Below are 18,060 nucleotides of genomic sequence, written 5' to 3'. Positions count from 1 at the left end.
TCAGTTCAAGATGTGCGTGACTTTTTACATAGAATATTTACAATAATGATAGTTTTTCTAGAGAGGAATTTGGTGAAATATTTCAGCAATTCTGATGCAAGTTGACTAATATGTAGCTTTGAATGTAAACACATCTCTTACTATCTTTTTGCCTTTATACTAGAGAGAGCTTTGTTTGAAGTTAGATATGCTTGCTTGTTGGCATATATTTTCAGTGAGATTGGCAAACACCCTCTCTTGCATGGCAGGGTGCCCTGCCTTTCACATGGGAATTTTAATCTTTTAACAAAAAATATAAAGAGCATGACTAAATACTAATTTGTCTCCCAGCTGTCTTACTCTTTTTATACTGTACTTCGATTTTAGTTTAAGGAACGCATGATTGTAAATTGGAAGTGCTTTAGTTGTCTTCTACCAAATTTGCTGTTTGTTTTTCGTTGTCTTAATTAGATGAATAGTAATGGCATACTATACAATTACTTTTAAGGACTCAAAGGACCACTTTCTTTGTTATCTGTTCAAAAAAGGATGAAATGGAATTTTCTTTGATTTTTACATTATATGGAGGGGGGGCAGATCTGGCAGATCTGAAAATGGGTTATTAGTGAAATCAATAATACTTGCCTACTTTTTCATTAATTAGGGGTATTTGGGGACCCTGGTTTGCGTAGCCTTTGGGTCTGTTAGAGTCTAGGTAGTTTTCTATAGTTTTGGAAAATAAATGTTCAAAGTGGAGATTTTGAATTTTGTGAGCCTTCTTTTAACCCAGAGTGGATCTGTGGCCTTTTGTGTTCTTCAAAGTGATGTTTAGAGCCATTGCCTTTTTTTAAGTGAATATACTAGTTGTAAGTGAATTCCTCTTTTTCTCCGTATGGAATTGGCTCAGTTTCCTAGGTTTATATTGGTAGGATGGAAATGTATTATCCCATCATCGGTTCTTGGGTGTAAAGGAGGGTACCCATGATCTCACTCTTTTCAGGTTCATGTAATTCCGAGAATCCCGAGTTGGGACAACACAAAGCCTCCCCTGTTTAGGCTCAGGCTGGTCCCAGCATTCCATAGAGCAGCTTCGTTCTGTAGCTTATTCTCCCCATAAAGGGTTTCTCACCAATTTTGGTAGAATCCCATCTAAAACCTCATTTCGTCCAGGAAGTCTTCCCTGACTAATCTTTTGTTTTACTAAACTACTTCCCTACTGCATCACCCACGCCCTTGAGTCCCTACCCCTTAAACTTTTAGGTACTCAAACCACTCCCCATACCCTCAGCATTTAGGTCCATCCATATTAATTTTGATGTCTGTCTCTCCACCTAGAGTTTAAGCTTTGTGAGAGCAGAGATCATGTCTATGTACTCCACTGTCCCCTCCAATCAGTCACTCAATAAATGGTATTTATCAAACATCTACTCTGTGCAGAGCACTGTAGTAAGTGCTTGAGAAAGTAGACTATAACAGAGTTGGTAGACACAATCCCTGCTCACAAGGATTTTGTAATCTTCAGGCAGAGACAGACATTAAAATAGATTAGGAATAGGGGAAATGGAGTAAGAATATTTACCTAAGTGTTATGGGGCAGGGGAGAGTATCAAGGTGCTTAAGGGATGCCCAGTCAAGTTCATAGTTGCTACAGAGTGGGTGGCGGATATGGAAAATAAAGGGCTTGGTCTGGGAAGGCCTCTTGGAGGCTTGGATCAGTGTGCTAGCAGTTTGGATGGGGAGGAAAGGGAGGAGTCTAGAGTTGTTATGAAGGTAGAACTGACAGGGTTTCATGACACATTGAATGTGTGGATTGACAGAGAGATGAATTGAGGATAATGCCAAGGTTAGAGACAGGGAGGAGAGTTGTGTTGTCTACAGTAATGTGAACATCAGGGGTAGGACAGGGCTTCTGTGGGGAGATGAGGGTTCTGTTTTGAACATGTTTGAGGTGTCAGTGGGACATACAAGGAGAGATGTGATGGAGGCAAGAAGAAAAATAAAACCTCAGAGGAGGAGGGGGGTCAGGGCTGGAGAGGTAGATTTGGGAATCATCTGCATAGAGATGGTAGTTGAGGTGAGTGAGTTCTCTGAGGGAAAGGGTGTAGAAGAAGAATAAAAAGGGACCCAGAAATGAGCCTTGAAGGATCCCCCCCACTAACATTCTGAGGGTTGGAGGCAGAGGAGGAGCCTGCAAAAGAGACTGAGAAGGGGTGATAGGAGGAGAACTAGAAGAGGACAGTTTCAGTAAGGCCTAGTTACATCATGTTTCCAGGAGAAGAGGTGGTCCAGCGTTAAAGGCAGCAGAAAGATCCAGAAGAATTAAGATGGAATGGTGACCATTGGTTTGGGCAAGAAGGAGATAATTGTTGATCTTAATGAGGGCCACTTCCATGAAGTGGAGGGGGCGGAAGCCAGATTGCAGAGGGACATGGAGTGAGTTGGTGGGGAGGAAGTGGAGACGGTGCGTGTTGACAACTCACTCAAAGATTTTGTAGAGGAAGGGTAGGAGGGAGATGGGCTTGATACTCGAGGGTGCCATGGGGGTCAAGGGAGGATTTTTTTTAGGGGGAGGTGGTGGCATGTGGAGTGGGGAGGGGTTGGATGGCAGTGAGCTGAGGGAGTCAGCGTGGCGGGAGAGGGATGGGGGGGGTTGCTGAGCAGGAGGGGACTGAACAGACCTGGGGAGGCTAGGACATTCAAGAAAAGAGTGTGGAGCTCCAGTAGTCAATCTAGTGCCCCATGATGAACGTGGTTTCCCCAAGTGGGTGGGGGACCCAGGAGCTTCCAAGCGCTTAGTACAGTGCCTTGTACACAGCACTCAGCAAATATCATAGATTGCCTGCCTCAGGTGCTTTCAGTTTTGTGTTGTGGCTGCATCCACAATTGGCCCAAACTGTCCTTGTAGGAGTAATTTTCCCACCCATGCAGGTCTCTGGTTTTAGGGGTATTTACGTGAGACCACCGTACAGCAACAGGAAGTTCAGCCCCCCCCCTTTCTGCTGTTCCAGAGAGTATTTCGGGATTTCATCATGTAAAGAATGGAAGATTCCCTTAGCTCTCTGAGATTCAGGCCTTCATGCTAGATAGCCCCAGTTGGGCACGCAGCAACCTGTAGCTGCCTGCTTGTCATCAACTCCCATTTGCTGGTTTCAGTTCCACAGAGAAGGATCTGGCACAAATCATACGTGCTTTGGAAAGGTAACTGATATGATGGAGAGGGAAAAAAAAGTTTGTTGTTCGTGTCTAGTATTGCCGTATACAAATCTCGTGAATCCAGGGGTCATTTGTATGTTTCTAAATTTTCTTCTGGCTCTGACAAGGTCCTGAAAATTTTCATTTTAACTTGAGGTTTGAATGCTGAAGCCTGCGAAGATTTAAGTGGTAGGATCAGATAGATGACTATTTTTCTCCATAAAGCACCTTCCTGCGTCTATTTTCAATTGTGTTATTTAACAAATAGGAGTACGGAAGCAGTATGGTGTAGCCATATGGTGAGCCCCACATGGGCAGGGACTGTGTCCAACCCGGTTTGCTTGTATCCACCCCAGTGCTTAGTACAGTGCCTGGCACATAGTAAGCACTTAACAAACACAATAATAACAATAATGATTATTATTATGGTGACAATGAGGTTGTGTTTAAATAAAAAAGATTTTTGCTGATTTGAAGATTGGGTTAAAAGTAGACATTTGTAGTTTAAGGTTTTTGGGAGTCGCATCTCTCTCTCTCCTATGATACAGTTCAGCTTGTAGGAGCAGGGAACGTGTCTACCAACTCTGTTGTATTGTAGTCTACCAAGCACTTGCAGATGGTGCATTAGTGTCTTGTCTTGTCTTCACTTAACTGAGTTCTTATGAGTCATTGGAAAAGCTTGAGCTTTTTCTAAAATAAGGTGTAGTCTTGCAGGAGGAATCAGTGACCATAACCACCTGTGGTTTGGTCCAGTGGGTGGTATGAGAAAGGGTCTTCAGGCTATTTTTTTTTTTAAAGTTTTGTCATTATCTCCTAAGAAGTGGTATATATTTTAGAAATCTGAACCAGCTGATTGTAGAAATATAACTGATTATTGCCGTTACATTTTTCAGTTTACCTTTTTTTAGGTCCGTCCATTGCTTCCCTCTTAGGCAAGGGAAAGAAAAGTTGAGTGAAAGGCATATTGGCAATATTGGCATATAATGCTACGTTTTACTAAAACAGGCCTGAAAGCAGCACATTTGATTATACTACTCTATTGCCGAGATGAGTGTAGAAAATTAATTCAGTGTAGGAGTTCCCAAGATTTGTAAAAACACATGGATAGAAAAAAGATTAACCAGAGATTTACTGCCAGTTTACTGCCTTTTAAAAAAAAAATGTGATGCTTTAAGTGATTTAAATCTATTTAAAAAAATCAGAGATTGAGAAGCAGTGAACGGGCACAGTGCCTGTTTAAGACCTCAAATAAAACTTTGGATGAATGTTACAAAAGAGAAAATTTGTGAAAGAATCTAGCTGCTGGTTATCCTAGCTTCACGTGTCATTAAAATCCATCTTTTTAAGCCTTCTGTTTTTGTTGCTTAAATGTTATTTCTGAAGAAGCACTTTTAAGTACCTTAAATATTTTTGCAGCATTCATATCTTCGTAAATCGTATGTTTGAGTGGCAGAGTTTAATGGTGAGGAAGAGGATTAGGAGTCCGGAATTCTGGATTCCTGCACTGATTGTTTTGACCTCGGGCAAATCACTTAGGGCTAAATTGAATTTTTGCTTTCAAAGGTGTCCCTTTTTTTAATCTGAAAAAAAGACACTGTGATCATCTCTGCATACATTAGCTTTTCCCTCTTTGTACTGTTTTATATCCGGAAATTTTTTTTATCCTCTTCCTTCCACCTCATTCAAAGCAAGGTTGAAAATCCTTGATTCCGTCACAGTGTGAAAGTAGTGAGGTGACTTTTCCCACCTTTCTTCCCAACTCCAGCTAACTACTCCATAAGGTCCAAGTTGAGTTATGTACACCATCAGGAGCTCTAGCTGTGTGCCTACAGGGTACATTAAGAAATTAAGAAATTAAGAAATCTAGCTATGTACCTTAAGAAATTTGTTTTCTCCAGAGAAGCTTACCCTCCAAATGGGGGCGGAGGGGGGCGGGCAGCAATTTTGTTCGTAAGGCCAGATATGTAGACCTTCCCTTCTCAGAACTAACGAGGATGGAGAGTCTTTAAGAAAATTGAAAGCGAGGATTGTCATCATTTATAACAATCTACCTGACCTGCTCACGTGGCCCACAGGTTTAGCGTGAACCTCAGGGATATGAGGCAGAGCCTCAAGTTCTCTATTCCTGTCTCCGCCCACCCCTGTTTAGTTGCAATAGCCTGACATCTTCTTGAGTACTGCAGAAGTTGAACTAGGATTTTTGGCTGCAAAGCAGCAATAGCTTATGAAGAAATCAGGTAAGAGCTTTCTTGTTTGAACTACTTTTTTTCCCCTCATTTCAGTAGGGGAAGAAGGATGAAGGTCCAGCTTCCCACAAGCTGTATGCGCAGCAGATAAGGGAGCAGGGCGGCATACATGGTGGCGTGCCATACCTGGTGGCATACCCCTATCTTTAATTGGGTTGCTGGTTTTGTCGGATCAATCAATCAATCAATCAATCATATTTATTGAGCGCTTACTATGTGCAGAGCACTATACTAAGCGCTTGGGAAGTACAAATTGGCAACACATAGAGACAGTCCCTACCCAACAGTGGGCTCACAGTCTAAAAGGGGGAGACAGAGAACAGAACCAAACATACCAACAAAATAAAATAGGATAGAAATGTACAAGCAAAATAAATAAATAAATAAATAGAGTAATAAATATGTACAACCATATATACATATATGCAGGTGCTATGGGGAAGGGAAGGAGGTAAGATGGGGGGATGGAGAGGGGGACGAGGGGTGCCGACCTCCAGCCAGGCAGTCTCCCTGCGAGGAGATGATGCAAAGCAGCACTGGCTGCTACGAGTAGCAACACGGATAACACCACAAGGAGCAGCCTTTTTTACTCTCAGTGTGGCTGGAACTGTGGGTCCCTACATTAGCCTCTTCAGTCACACACACCCTCAGAGGAGACCTCTTCAAATGGGAACGAGAACTAGCTATATTGTGCAAAAGCATAGGCGGCATTCCCTTTCTTCCCTAATGGCTCTTTGAAAAGGGCAGTAGTGTCCGCGAAGAACACTCTGGTAAATTTTTTCCAGGAGTGGGAACTTGTCCCAGGAGTCTCCGAAGAGGGCGATGGGCGAAGAGTGTTGGTATTTGTTGTTTATGGTATTTTTTAAGTGCTTACTATGTGCCAGAACTGTTCTAGAGTGTGTGTTTATCAACTCTGTTATAGTGTACTCTCCCAAGCGCTCAATCCAGTACAAGAAGCAATGTAGCCTAGTGAATAGAGCACGGACCTGGGAGTTAGAAGGACCTAGGTTCTAATCCTTGCTCTGCCACTTGTCTGCTGGGTGACTTTGGGCAAGTCACTTAACTTCCCTGTGCCTCAGTTCCCTTATCTGTAAAATGGAGATTTAGACTGTGAGTCCTATGTGAGACAGAGTCTGTGTCCAACCCAATTATCTTGTATCTGCTTGCATCTTGTGCTTAACAAATAATACTTAAATACCACTATCATTATTATAATTATTAGTAATAATAACTTTATTTATTACAGTACTCTGCACACAGTAGGCACTCAGTAAATACAGTTGATTGATCAATTGATTGATCGACTATTTAGACTAGACTGCACTTTTCCCAGGTGCCTCGGAAAGGCTTTGGAGCTAAGGTGGACAGAGCGCTGCAGCTCCCACCTGCTAAATGGTAGGGGAGGAAAGGAAGTGGCTCAAAGATCTGTGATGAGCTCTTGTTGTGAGGAGAAATTGGGGAATTTAACCCAAAGAAGGCTAGATTTTATTTGCGGAAGGGTATCTTGGGTTGGTGAGCAAGTTGATGTGGGTCTTGAAGTGGAGGACGTCACAAGTGGATGGGCTCAGTTCTAGTTGGGTTCAGATAAAAGAGAAATGTTTTTAAGGCAGCATCTTGAAACCATTTAAAAAAAAATCTGAATGTCCTTTGGTGTAGAGTCTAGCATGCCGTTAATTAGATGTAAAAATATGTTCATGGGGCTTCTTGGGGCTTCCGTGCCAGGCTTCCAGTTTCTTTCAGCAGAAATCATGAATTGCTAAATGTGTGGGGGGTGAGGGGACTGGCAGCGCAGATGAGTGCAGGGCATTCTGGGCAAGCTAGCGCCTAAGAAGCTATTAATTCACCTTGGAATCTGACCCTGATCCCTACAGTCAGTTGCTGGGTTTATTTTGGGAATCAGGCCATAATCGGTAAGTGTTGAGAACTCTAGTGCTTCGGGATGGCCCATTGAGTACTGCAGAAGTTGAACTAGGATTTTTGGCTGCAAAGCAGCAATAGCTTATGAAGGAATCAGGTAAGAGCTTTCTCGTTTGAACTACTTTTTTTCCCCCATTTCAGTAGGGGAAGAAGGATGAAGGTCCAAGTGGTGGTTTGGGGTAAGGAAAGAAAGATATAAGGGATTAAGTTATTTATTGCTTGACTGGGCTTCTGGCGTGTAATAATAATTATTAAATTTTCCAAGTAATAGCCGCATTCCATTTAAGCACTGTGTTTGTTCAGCACTTGGCATTTAAGAGTAAGGTCATGTAGGTTTTGTATATAGCAGGGAGCAAAGCATTATTGAAATGAGCTAAAACAGAATTGAGTAGGCAACAACTGTGATATAAGCCATTTTGGGTCGTCGTGAAACCACTTGAGTCTGTGTTTTTCTTAGCTTGTTTCACTTCTTGGAGTAGTTGTAATGACTTGGGGGCTCAGTTTTCTTCAGCAGCAATCTCTTTGCTTTGTCATGATGAATTATTTGATCTTTGGCTTTTTGGGTTTATCCACTTGGGAGTCTGATTATTGCTACATAAACTGGATGTCCCTCATTGTCTGGAGAATTACATTAGAGCTAAGATAAGAGCCGATATTCCAATGCAAATTTCATTGATTTAGTACAAGAGACCACAGGGTAATGAGACTGTGGACATTCTGGGGTTTGAGATGATAGTGGATATTTATGTAACTGAGTCAGATGTGCATTTCTTCGTCTATTCTGCTTAAATAGTTTTTCATTTCGGTTTGCATTAATATTCAGAACTCTGAATCAGAAATGTGAAAATCTTTGAATCATGTCTGAGCTGGTAACAGGTGAGGAAATGACTTATGCTTAGCTTTGTGGTTTTAATTTTAGGGTTGCATTTTATAGCACCATGGCAAATGTTCCAATTTGGATTTATCCTCCTTTTAGACTGAGAAGCTCGTATGTGTGAGGAATAGCCTGGATCCTATGAACCAGAAGTATGTGTTTGTATTTTTGATTGTGGTGAGGAGGTGCCTTTGTGCATACAATTGAGTTAGGCCCTGTGGTGGTCACAAGGACAATATCCTTGGCTTCTAGGACCTGATGATTTTTAATAGTTGATGCTAGTAAGGACATGTATAGTACCTAGAAAGTCAAGGTAGTTGGGGTTGCGGAATTTTTCTTTCAAACTCATCTAAATGGGCATGCACCACCGTTTGATCTCCTGTGAGGTTATGCTTCGCCAAGAGGACGAAAACAATTGAATATTTACCGAGCTGGTTGTGCTGTGGAATGCAGAGGTGGACATAGCCCACGGCGGAGAAGACCGGGGTTTGGCCGTGGAATTGGAAAGGGAAAGGCTGGATGTCAGAGGACACATCCAAGGAGGAGTGATAGGATGCAATAAGGATGACTTTGTTGTATTTCTAGTATTATTAGACTCGGAAAACCAGGCTTTGGGGTAAGGTTGGGACTGCTTAGCTGAGTAACACCAAACTAGGACCACGAATAATAAAGTAGGGACCATCCCAAGTACAGAGGGAAAGAGGATGTAGAATGTACATGTTGGCCAAGATCTGTTGACTTTACAAAGGCCCCAGTATCCATGGCTGAAACAGATTCTGTGGCTGAGTATGGCCAAAGGTAAGAGTTAAGTTGGGTTGGAGAAGCAGTGTGGCCTAATGGATAGAGCAGGGGCCTCGGAGTCAGAAGGACCTGGGTTCTAATCCCAACACTTCCAGTTGTCTGCTGAGTGACCTTGGACATGTTACTTCACTTCTCTTTGCTTCAGGTATCTCATCTGTAAAATGGGGGTGAAGACTGTGAGCTCCATGTGGGACAGGTACTGTATCTAACCTGATTATATTATATCCACCCCAGCACTTATGAACAGTGCCTGGCAGATAGTAAGTGTTTAACAAATACCACAACAACAATAATATTAATAATAAGATTTAATTGGTCTTACCCATCAAAAAGAATACCAATAGAGCGATGCAAAGGTTGAATTTTATGGAATGATATTTAAAGCCATCGAAGGTTAAGGTGGTGAATGCAAAGCTTGATTGCCTTGTCACAAAAGACACTCACCTTGTGCTAGGTCACGGTGTCCTGACTCGAATGCTTTTCCTAGGCGAAAGGGGTGAAAAAGACAAACAGAAACAACCCCAATTTAGCTTCCTTTAGCTGTCTGTAGTCCAAGTAAACCTTGAGTTGAGAGAAGCAGTGTAGCTTAGTTGAATATTGGTGGGGAATCAGAGGACCTGGGTTCTGATCCCCACTCTGCCACTTGCTTGCTGTGTGACCTTGGGCAAATCACAACTTCTCTGTACCTCGTTGGTAAAATGGGGATTAGATGCGGTTTTTAGGTTGTAAGCCCTGAAAAGGAAAGGGACAGTTTCTTACCTGGTTGTCCTGTAAATCACTCTCAACGCCTAGTACTATGTTTATCACGATTCTTATCATTAAGAGTATTATTAATGAAACAGCCTTATCACATGGAAAACTTCTTTTAGCAGATATCCATGTTAGACTCGGACATGGAGCAGGGAAGCAGCACCCAAATGGAGCTTTCCCACAAACTAATTTTTTTTCCCCATGGTGTTTAAGTGCTTAGTATGTGCCAGGCACTATACTAAGCGCTGGGGTAGCTACAAGGTACTCAGGTTGGACACAGTTCCTGTCTCGCATGGGGCTCACAGTCTTCATCCCCATTTTACAAATGAGGTAACTGAGGAACAGGGAAATTAAGTGACTTACCCAAGGTCACATAGCAGACCGGTGGCAGAGCTGGGATTAGAACTCTGGTCCTTCTGAGTCCCAGGCCCATGCTCTATTCATTAAGCCATGCTGCTTTCTGAGGAAAACTCACCTCCACTCAGAGTTGAGCAGTGTCAGATGGGCCAGTGCCTAGCAAAAGGCCACAGTGGCCTTTGGGTTATGAAGGTAAACTAGTCCCATTCCCTCTTGTCCTTTCCTTCCTTGTCATTCTCTTGCCATATTTCAACCAGATCTGTCCAGAGGGTTTTTTCAGCCCACCGCTTTGGTGTCTAGTAAGTATGAACAAGTTAGCCATTTAAGAAGTATTTACTGAGCAGCCACTCTGTTGCCCACAAGGACCATACAATCTACTGGGGAAGATGGACTCAAAATCATTTGCAAATATGAGAAAGAAGCGCTTAAGGAGGAATCAGGGAAATGGGAATGCTATCCACCACCTTGAGGACATTTTTCAGTTGGAGGAGGGTATGGGGAGAATTTTCCATCTGACTTCTTCTGTGTGGAAAGAGTCAGGTTGCCATTGTACCTTAGCTTCTGCACCTGCGAAACGGGCATATTATCTCTCTCTGAATTCACTTCAGTGTTGTAATTAAGGTAATGATAAAATTGCTCCTTGAAAAAGGATATACATGTACAAAGCATGATGTCATTATAATCAACATAGGATGAAGCCAAAAACACTCTGGCTCTGTTGGGGCAGTTATTATACCTAGGAATTTGACCCTACTCCCATGCATTCCGCATGCTCAACACGATGGCAATTTGCTCCACGACAGTCGTAAAGACAGTTTTTATCACTAGCAGAGCACTGATGACTCCCACTGTTGTTAGTTGTAGTGAGGGGGATACAGGTAGCAAGCGTTGGCTCAACCTTTTCACAAGTTGGGGCTAGGGGGCAAGGAGCAGGCGAGTTGGCAGCTTTTCTTGAGGCCCCCCCCTTCCTCCCCCCAGCCTACCGATCGACTCTGCCATCTCATCTGCTTCCATCCCAGTCAGCCAAGGCCAGGTGGGTGGGTCATAACCCAGTTTTTCCCGCAGCCCACCAACGGTGTTTTGAGGTTGTTCTTTTCATTTTTGTTTATTCTGAGTCCGATAATTGGGTTCAGATGTTCCTCCTGGTCTTGTGAATTTTGCCAGGATGAGGTTGTTTTTGTGGATTGAAAGCGGAGCTGGCCAGTTTGTGCTTTACTTGCTCTGGTTGTCTGCACTCTTGGGAGTGAGGAGGTTATGGTCATGGACCGTCTCAAGGACTAGTAGCTCCGAGCACCCTCCTGCCCAAATTTCCCATTTTTTAAATAGAAAATTCACTGGCTTTTTTAATGGTCCAGAGGTGATTATAGCAGTATTTATTCTCTGCCCATCTTTAGAAGGGTAGCTGAAGTAATAGCAGTAATAATTTTATTTATTAAGCACCTGCTGTGAGCAAAGCGCTGTACTAACCTGGAAAAAAAGTACACTCATGAGGTAGACATATCCTAGGACCCCCAAAGAGCTCATAATCTAAGAGTAAGGGTTTGTGTGGGCGGGGGATGGATAACAGAAGCGTAAAAAAAGATGAAACAAAAAATAAAAGACAAAGCTGTTGTTAAAATACTCCAGGAGCAGAAGGGGGTTGGGATCTGTCATTGATCAGGTCAGCAGTCGAAGAAGTCACAACCGCAGCCATGGGCAAAGCCTTGCCAGAGTCCTAAAGTCCAACGGCGTCAAGGCTGAGAAGGCCAGATGCTGCTGTTTGTTCAAAGTTCATTCCGGGCTGGAGCCGCAGTTCTAGATGCTGGCCATTCCAGGGACTTAATGCCAAGTTAAAGCCCTTACGTACTCCTCAGAAGCGTTCAAAGACAGTGGTCCTATTGGGACCGTAATCCGTGGGCGAGAGGCCCCGAGGAGACAGAGGCCTGACCGCACAGTGAACCTAATAGATTGTTCTGAAGCTTGGGTTGGCCTCCGCTCAGAAAGAGCCTCCCTGTCTCCAGCTGCTACTCTGTGGGCTGATCTGTCAGTCAGTTGTGGTTTTTGAACGTTTACTGCGTGCAGAGCACTGTACTAAACACTTGGGAGACTCCAATAGAACAATATAATGGACACAGTTCCTGCCCACAGTGAGCTTACAGTCTAGTGCAGCCACTGCTGCGCCCTCTCAGCGACCGTGGTCATGATGCAGTGAACGAGTCAGGACTCGAATAATAATAATTGTGGTATTCCTTAAGCGCTTATTATTTGCCAGGTACTTTACTAAAGCGCTGGGTTAGATTCAAACTTATCGGGTTGGGTAAAGTCCCTGTCCCACATAAGGCTTCCAGTCTCAATCCCCATTTTACAGATGAGGTAACTGATGCACAGAGAAGTGAAGTGACTTGCCTAAGGTCACACAGCAGAAAGTGGCGGAGCTGGGGTTAGAACCCTGTTTTTTCTGACTCCGCTAGGCCTTGCTGTTTCCACTACGACCACCCATGCTGCTTCAACCACAAAACCACCCCGAACCCCCGCAGGGACGTGGAGCTGGTCGGGTCCATAAGTTGGGCAGTGTCAGTGGCCAAATGAGATGCTTGGCAAACCCAGGCAAGCTGGCACATGACCACAATAAAAAGCAGCGTGGCTTAATGGAAAGAGCCCGTGCTTGGGAATCAGAGGTTGTGGGTTCTAATCCTGGCTCCGCCACTTAGCAGCTCTGTGACTTTGGGCCAGTCACTTAACTTCTCTGTGCCTCAATTACCTCATCTGTAAAATGAGGATTAAGACTCTGAGCCCCATCTGGGACAACCTGATAATCTTGTATCTCCCCCAGTGCTTAGAACTGTGTTGGGCACATAGTAAGCCCTTAACAAATACCATCATCATCATCATCACAGGCTGTGGGGGAGATGGGGTTTCTAAAGTGGCACTTTTTGCCTCTTCCAGGAGTTCAACTCCTGGATCTAAGCCAGGGGTGGTGGTCAAATCTTCTGCATTTGATCCCCATCAACCAATCGGTGGTATTTGAGTGCTTACGGTGTACTAAATACTTGCCACTTAATCTTGTCAAGAAGCAAAACTAGTAGAGCAGCAGAGAGTAGAGCTCCTAGAATAAGGTGCTTCATCAAAACAGTAATCCAGGAAAGATGGGGAAGAAAATCTAGGAGTCATATAAGAGTGTCACCAAGTAGTTCTTTCCTGGACCAATAACTGCTTGTTTTTTCCCTTTTGCTCTAGGTAAACTAATCTTGACTAAGTCATCAGTTCCATGAGAAATCTTATTCGAGTCCATGGTGATTAAAGAAGCCCTGGAGGCCCTAAAATGGTCACCTCAATGTGTGCTTCTGACCATAATGTGAAAAGGAACAATGATAGGCAAAAACATATTTCTCTGAATTTTCTTCTCCATCTTTTTCTGTTGAATTGTCAGAGGGAAAAAAATACTCTGTAAAATGAAAATGATTTTATTTTTCCTAAAGAAAGATTTCAATTTGAGAAGTGAAATGGAAGTCTCTCCTAGTGAGGCAGCTCATAGGTTTTCTTGTGAAGGAATTAAAAAAAAAATTTAAAGTGGATGTTCCAGTTCGGCACATTCAGGAAGGCTGAAATGAAACTAGTATGTAAAATGATGAATGAGAGAACACTAGTCTTCCTTTTGTTCATTTAAAGCATTGGTTCCTAATTGGAGACCAAGACAAATTGTGTTTATACATTGAACATACACGATATGCTCGGTGCTGAGCAGGCCACACAAGTGATAGTTGGGGCCATCCAGGGATGTGTTCCAGGAAGATGGCATGTTTATTACACATACAAGTAATGTATTCACATCCAGGACACATTTTATGTTTTAGTTTTCTATTTTTAATTTTAACTTTGCCTTTTTTTCTCCATTTATTTTATTTGGAAGACCTCATACAAATTTCATGAAAAATGGAACACTTCATGCGAACATCATGAAAAATACCAGCCGCTAGACACAGAAATGTGGGAGAGAGGATTCTTATCACTTGTTTAGAATGCCTTGTTTCCTTTGAGCTGAAGCCCAGCCTTGAGAAATGAGACGGCTCTGGGCCCGAGCGGGAAACTGTAAACCGTAAGGTCGTATGCTTCGGCTGCTTGTTTGTGGGGTAGGCCATGACCAAATGCCAGGTCGAGTGGGCTGGTGGCAATTCCTGTGGGCCAGCTAGCGCTGTCCTGTGTGACTAAACCCAACATGCTAAACATTCTAAAACCCCATACCTCAAAGTCTACAAATCTTCATCATTAAAATAGCTGTCACACTCCCAAATTGTTGAGATTCGCCCATAAGGAAGGGATTTTTGTGCCTGGATGATGATGATGGTGGTGGTGGTGGTATTAAGCTCTTACTATGTGCCAGGCACTTGTACTAAGCACTGGGGTGGATACAAGCAAGTGGAGTTGGACACAGTCCCTGTCCCATGTGGGGCTCACAATCTCAATCCCCATTTGATAGATGAGGTAACTGAGACCCAGAGAAGTGAAGTGACTTGCCCAAGGCCACAAGGCAGATAGGTGGTGGAGCTGGGATTAGAACCCATGACCTTCTGACTCCCAGGCACTCCCAGTGTTCTTTCCACTAGGACATGGTGCTTCTCAGCAGTGGGATGTGACCCAACAGTCCCAACTGAACTGGCCAACACCACTCTGCCGAGTGTCCGGATCATTTATTGCTTTTGGCTGGAGGCTTATGTTCCTCTCTTTGTCGCCTTGACACCCACCAACCCACCCACCCACACCTCTCTAGAGAAGCAGCGTGGCTCAGTGGAAAGAACATGGGCTTGGGAGTTAGAGGTTGTGGGATCTAATCCCAACTCCACCACATGGTCTGCTGTGTGACCTTGGGCAAATCACCTAACTTCTCTGGGCCTCAGTTCCCTTATCTGTAAAATGGGGATTAAGACTGTGAGCCCCAGGTGGGACAACCTGATCATCATCATCATCAATCGTATTTATTGAGCGCTTACTATGTGCAGAGCACTGTACTAAGCGCTTGGGAAGTACAAATTGGCAACATCTAGAGACAGTCCCTACCCAACAGTGGGCTCACAGTCTAAAAGGGGGAGACAGAGAACAAAACCAAACATACTAACAAAATAAAATAAATAGAATAGATATGTACAAGTAAAATAAATAAATAGAGTAGTAAATATGTACAAACATATATACATATATACAGGTGCTGTGGGGAAGGGAAGGAGGTAAGATGGGGGGATGGAGAGGAGGACGAGGGGGAGAGGAAGGAAGGGGCTCAGTCTGGGAAGGCCTCCTGGAGGAGGTGAGCTCTCAGCAGGGCCTTGAAGGGAGGAAGAGAGCTAGCTTGGTGGATGGGCAGAGGGAGGGCATTCCAGGCCTGATGACCTTGTATCTACCCCAGTGCTTAGAACAGTGCTTGGCACATAGTAAGTACTTAACAAATACCACTATTATTATTATTATTATTATTTCCCACCCCTTGCCTAAACAGCCCCTTTCTCGCTAAAGCTGGAGGGGTGGGAAATAAGAGGGAGGGAAGGAGAGATAGGGAGAGAGAATCTAGAGAGCGGTTGGGAGAGAGAAATAAAGAAGTGGATCAGTCTCTGGAGATACACACCCTGGTGGGTGTTCCCTTGGCATTCTGCCCCAAACTTCTGGGGCTGAATTTAGGGACAGAAGCCAGGGTGGTAGAATGGCATTTTTGGTGCCGGCCTTGCAGGACATTCAGGGCAAATAAGAAAGGACTGGTCTGGGCTCTTTCAGGACTCCTGGAAAACCCTTCCCAAGGGATGGCACTTTAGGGGCTCCTCTTCAAGTGATAGCAGGGGGTGTGGGGTGTGGGGAAGCTACGGTTGAGGGCAGGGATTGGGTCTTCCAACTCTATTATAGGGTACTCTTCCAAGCACTCTACACATAATAAGCGCTCAATACAGTCCACTGATTGATGAATTGATAACAGGCTCTAGCAGGGAAACATCCTTTCATTCCCCAGGCCAGTGTGCTTGAATGCCTCTGATGGAAGACTGGTTAAAACTTTCTTATAGTCACTGGACAAAAATGACTAGAGGAATCTGAAGTTTAGAAGAAAACTGAAAGTCACTCTTAAAACTGTTATCTTTTAGATATGACATTGTTATTACAGGCCATTAAGGTGTTTAGTACTTGACTTCTGGTGTTGAGTGGTTTAGTTGTTCAGTTGCCTGAAAACTTAACCCGGGTCCCCTAATTCAACAGGATCCATTTTATCGTATAAAAAGCTGCACAAAACCTAATCTGTTCAGTGTACTGATATATCTTGAATTTAGAAGAGGTAATTTCCACTAGAATAATTACTTTTTAGAACGTTCAGTTCGGTGTGCTGAAAGGAGCTGAATTTGTAAAAGGTTTACAAGTTGGTGGTACAGTTTGAATTCTCATAATGATTAATGTGTCCATTTAAATATTAAATCTATCTCTGGTTGTACAGCCTTTTGTGTAGCCTGAGACCTCAGTACTCACTTCAGTCAATACTCCTACGCCCTGGCTCTCTGGAAGACTGTCTGCGTTTTTGGCCGTAGCGGGGTTGTCATGTGAAAGTGATGCTTACGATAGTAGACTGAACCCAGTAGTGCGAGTGCGAGCGTCATTGAGAGAATCTCTTGCACTCACTCTCCAGGAAAATGCAGTAGGCTTTCTCTTGTGGGCTGTGGCTATTTGGGGGAGTATTGCTCATTTACCACTCGTTAAGAGGAGAAAAATCTGCACTCCGCGCCAACAGGATATGCACTCGAGTTGTTTTTACAGTAGTGGTGATGGCTTGCTCTGAGCCATCCGCACTCTCTCACCCAACCCCCTTCTGCCCAGGAGGACATATTGCTAAGAGAGCTGGTAGGGCAAACAGAGTACCTCTGAGTCCTTGACAGCTGTAGACATCACTGGGTTGGCGGCTTGGTAGTGCATCACTAACAATACCACGGTACTCTCCACCGGTAATAGAGGGCAGAACAAACGTTCACTTTAAACCCAAACGGTCCTCAAGTCTTGCGTATTTCAGGCAAAAACTGCCCTGCCGATAAAATACACTACCAGGCCGTCCTCGACTTATGACACTTCAGAGAACGGTGAATGGCATTTACAGTACTTGAAAATATGCACCCTGTTTCAGTAGCATCATTTACAGTATTTTGAGGGAAGGGGAAAAGAGAGCTTTCCTTGCCCGTCAGATTTTTTCTATTGCCTTTATCCGCCGGGTACTTCCTACGTCCAAGTTGCCTGAAGTCAAAAGCAAACCAGCCACTATCTCACCGATCAGCAAATGTCTGGACTATTTTTAGCTATTCGGACTCTAAAACTAGTGTTCCAGGCTAGAAGTGAACCGAATTCCCCACGTGTTCCGAGTGGCTTTTGGCTTCACTATTCTAGGCTTCATTCAGTGTTGGGAAACTGGAAGTGACAACACATTTTTTCCTTATCCACCAGGAGCAGCATTCCATGATTTCAGTGGATCCCATCTACCCCTGCTCTAGTATTTTGGTGTAGATGAATGAATGATGCAAAATTAAGGTCTTGGTTGGAGCTTATTAGGTCTTGCCTTGCGAAATAATCTGTATTTTGAGAAGTGGAAAGTGCAGTGGTCTTTCCCAGGTGTAAAGCAGTAGGGTTAATTTCAGAACGAAAGTTCAGCAGTGTGTCAAACCTATAGGCCTGTGCAAAGCTCCCTGGGGCAGAGGGATTTGAGTAGTAAGAGGAGGAAAACAGCATAGGGCTTTGCCCCTGTTTCTAGCCGACCAGGCCTTGTTTATTCTCTTCATCATTGTTATTAATAGTAATAATAATAATAATAATAATAGCAATTAAGTGCTTACTGTGTTCCAGACGCTGTACTAAGTGCTTGGGTGGATACAAGCACATAGGGTTGGACGCAGTCCCTGTCCCGCATTGGGGCTCCCAGTTTTAATCCCCATATTACAGACGAGGTAACTGAGGCAC

At 43.7% G+C, this 18,060-nt stretch overlaps 1 protein-coding gene across 5 annotated transcripts in view; it reads left to right on the top strand.

Moving 5' to 3' along the window:
- MLLT10 (MLLT10 histone lysine methyltransferase DOT1L cofactor) overlaps positions 1 to 18,060 on the top strand; it is a 157,691-nt gene that overhangs the window by 52,454 nt on the left and 87,177 nt on the right. The window lies entirely within an intron of this gene.

This window comes from Tachyglossus aculeatus, chromosome 13, assembly GCF_015852505.1.
Source record: "Tachyglossus aculeatus isolate mTacAcu1 chromosome 13, mTacAcu1.pri, whole genome shotgun sequence".
Taxonomy (NCBI): domain Eukaryota; kingdom Metazoa; phylum Chordata; class Mammalia; order Monotremata; family Tachyglossidae; genus Tachyglossus; species Tachyglossus aculeatus.
This window is presented reverse-complemented; position numbering and strand designations above follow the sequence as displayed.